The sequence below is a fragment of the Lolium rigidum genome, chromosome 7, assembly GCF_022539505.1.
Source record: "Lolium rigidum isolate FL_2022 chromosome 7, APGP_CSIRO_Lrig_0.1, whole genome shotgun sequence".
NCBI classification, from domain to species: Eukaryota; Viridiplantae; Streptophyta; class Magnoliopsida; order Poales; family Poaceae; genus Lolium; species Lolium rigidum.
In genome coordinates, this window is record NC_061514.1 from 210780765 (window position 1) to 210785024 (window position 4260).

The following is a 4260-nucleotide window of genomic DNA, read 5'->3' on the forward strand; positions in this document are numbered from 1 at the left end:
ACGCTTCAGCTCGAATATCATCAGGTTTTTACGGGCCAATTCATCACCTAAATTGGCCACCTTCTCCTCCAAATCCATCCTCTGGCTACACCACTTGGGTTGATTCATCTTGGTATGCAATGTACCATGGATCATCGGCTTGCCTGGCTAATCGTAACAATAATGGAAAAAAGAACAACCGAAATCACCCCAACAAGGCCATGGCGGAACTTCAAATTCACCCCAAATTCAACGGTAGTACAGTAGAGCTGAAGCTATATACCCGCACTTCCGACGAGGTAGGAGAAGTAGAACGTGGCCACGACATGATCGAATCCCCACCCTCGCCGGTGTACCCGCTACGACGAGACATTGAGGACTATTTCGTACCTGCAAACTCCAATAAATTACGGGAACCGAATCAATTAGGGGGCGGGGGGAGGCAGAAGCGGAGGTCTACCAATTGGTGCGCGGAACAAATCCCTGGCCGTCGTGGGCGGCGGATCTCGCTTGCGGCGGACTTTTCCCGCGGCTGGGTACAATGCGTGCGACGAAACAAGTGCCGGAGCCGTGGTTGACGTGCAGCGCCGCAGCTCGTCCGACGCCGCCGGGGACGAGCCGGCGGCGCGACGAGGCGCCGACGCGCCGCCGGCGATGGCCGCTCCGTCCGACGGTGGGGAACGAGCTGCCAGCCGGTTCTCCTAGCCTAGCTTAAGAATAATTAATTAGCGAACTTGTTGCTTCTCTCATGATATTCTCTAAAGACATATATCGAGCGGCAAGATATGATTTTTTCTCTCTAAATAAATAGACGACCCCACTCGGTCATTGGCTGCGGAAGCCCCACGGAGCGGCAATATATGAGTTTCTCTAAATAAATAGACGACCCCACCGGTCATACGGTCGCGGCAGCCCTACGCAGCGGCAATATATGTCTTTTCCCGAAAAATAGACGACCCCACCGGTCATTGGTCGCGGAGGCCCCACGAGCGTCAATATATGAGTTTCTTAAATAAATAGACGACCCCAACGGTCATTGCCGCGGCAGCCCCACGCAGCGGCAATATATGTCTTTTCCTGAAAAATAGACGCCACCCCACCGGTCATTGGTCGCGGAGGCCCCACACAGAGCGGCAATATATGAGTTTCCCTAAATAAATAGACGACCCCATCGGTCATTGGCCGCGGCAGCCCTACGCAGCGGTAATATATGTCTTTTACTCGAAAATATACCGACCCCACCGTCATTGGCTGCGGCTGCCCTATAGAGCGGCCCCATTTGTCATTGGCAGCACCGCGTATAAAATCATGAAATAAAACGGCCCACACGTCAGCGATAGATGGATGGCTGCTCCGACGTGTCTCCCGACCCTACCCGTCGCCACGAGACGGTCTGTGAGGAGCTGCCCCCGTGCGGCCCCACCCGGCCGGACTAACGGTCAAGGCCTCCGACCTGACGGCTACCGGCCGTTCCAGCACTTGTGCGTGTTTCAAACTAGAGGAGGGGAAAACTGAGGAAAAACTAAGGGACTGGGGAAAACTGAGTACAACTAACGAACCAGGGGCACGAAACTAGAAATCCCTAATTTTAAATTCTAAATACAATTAAAAATTCAGAAATTAAGAAACCATTTATAAATTAAATAAAACCAATAAGCAAATAAAGAAAACATGAAAACTAATTTTCTTTATTTGCAATCCTATTAAATCATTATTAGGGAAATTTAAACCCTAATTAATAATTACCCTAATTAGTAAATTATTTAAAAATAATAAAAAGCCAAATTAAATATTAATTTTATTTTCAGAAGTTATTAATAACTTCAACTTTAACATGAAGTTATTAATCATAGAATTAAATTGTAAATAGCAAACCCTAAATTCCACATGGAATGATATTACAACCCTATCATTTCATGTGACTCCTAAAACCCTAAATTAATTAGGAACCCTAGTTCCATTATTACATGTGAACTCTAAATTCCTTCTAACCTAAAACTTAACATAGGTTAGAACTTGTGATCATGGTACTTCCATAGTAGTCATAGAACCATAGTAGCAACTATATGTTTACCATGACCACATAAAATGTAGTAACCTATCATTACTAAATTAGTATTCTATGTGTTCATCTTCATCAGACCTAAACAATCAAGTAGGGTCAACCAAGTGTAAACCCTAGATCCTATTACCCAAAACTATCATTCCTATTCATTCCTATTTAGCATCACATCAATGTGATGAACCTTAGGGGCAACTATGCCAAATCTTGAGCAGTACCTAACCATATTCCACTAAACCCTACTAGTGTTGGATATTTATGAACCATCCTATTTAGGAACCAATCATTCTTTACTTAGGAATTAAATAGCAAACCTAGACCACCTCAACCCTAAATGATATACTTCTATTATCTAAGAAGTATGTTCTTCAAAAAGTTATTCTTTTGAAGCAAATAAAGAATCATCATCAATCCCGCCTAATAGAACCTATAGCCAATATCCAACTATCATCGTAAAGGTAAACCAACTTTGATAGCAACTATTTATAATAAATTGATCAAGATGCTTAGGCTTAACTCAACCTTACAAGCTCTAGGTGTTGATGAATCCAATCTTGTTTGGATCCATCTACTACTTACTCCAGAAGCAGTGGAAACCATAGTAAACCATAGAACCCTACAACCTTAATTATCATACTTGTTCTTTATTAAAGAACATGTTCTTCAAAAGTTATTCTTTTGGAGTATATAATAATTAATCATTAACCATGCCATAGAGTGCTAAAACCAACCACTATTCATTACATGTTAGAATTTTTCCAAATGTTATTGTTGTGTGCTATAATGCTATTATTATGATATATTGCAGCACATGTTTAGGATACCAAGTAATCACACTCGAATAAGAACTTTGTTTGTGAATCACTCTAAAAGTGCAAAACACTCTAAACAAATCATTTCAACTCACTAATCCTAAATCATCGGGGTTAGGTCACGCTTAGAGCGATTGCATCTCATATTTATGCATTATTGCATCCTTGCCAATCTTTAAACATCGTCCTTATCGGACGATGATGCTATTTCAGAATTTGGAGTTATTATGTGATCGAAGACCTTTGACCGCATAATCTTGAGCCAAGAAAGGCAAGTTCATCGCTTGCTCATGTCATTTGAGTATCTTTATCAAATTACTTGCAAAGTACTATAATTACCACTATTGCATAAAAACCAAAACCACTATTTTCATAACTATGAATATGACTATGTGGTTGGCAATGGAACCATGGATTGTGTTGATATGGTGGAGGTTCCATTGCAAGGGTTTATATCCATCTAGGATTAAACAACAAATGTCGTCCGATGATTCTTGTGCCGTAATACCCGTGTTAACCATAAGATCCGGAGTGGGACTGGAGTAGTCAAAAGTGTTTCCACCTCTCGTTCATCAACGGATGCTCATTACTCGGGTGCACATGATCTTGCGAGGCATAATGCGTGGGTGGGAACCCGTAGAAGTCCCAACGGTAATGAGGTCTATGATGGGCTGCGACTGCCGGCGTAGGAATGTATGGTAGAGCCCCGCATCGACGTCGTGGTTCGGGTCCACCCCGAAATCTATGGGAATAATGGGACCGGCGTGGACCCGTGGTCAGAGTCTGCAACAAAGGGCGGGTGTTCGAGGTAGCGGAGGAACATGATTGGCTAGACCTTATACCGGGCCTCACACCATAGGAAGTGTGGACGGGAACATATGCCCGGCTGGCACCAAGCGTTAAGATCTCTTATGGGTAAAGAAACACACCTCCGCAGAGTGTAATGAACCGTGACTCCGTCACTCCCTCGTTCGCGGATATGGAACTCGCGAACGCGGCCGGAAAGGAGCTCCATGAAGTTCTAGTAAACCGGTGAAGGCCGACGGACATAGTTCTTCTCGAATAAAAGCAACCTTTTGAAGAAATGGTTATGAAAACCTCGCATTGGTATTAGACTTTCTGGTCTAATGTTGTAGCTAGTGCATTAAACACCTCTTTCCTATAATGAACTTGTTGAGTACGCTCGTACTCATCCCACTCATAAATCCCCTGCTTAGATACGGAGGCATTGAAGGAGGATCTACAATACAACTCGAAGGCCGAGGAGTCAACAACTACTTCAAGGACGTGACCCCGTCGAAGAGTCAAATACCACATCCAACAAGGAGAAAACCTAGTTTAGCCATAGAAGGGAACTAGCTTCCTAAACTTAGCTCCTATTTAGCTAGAATCTATTCATATAGCCTC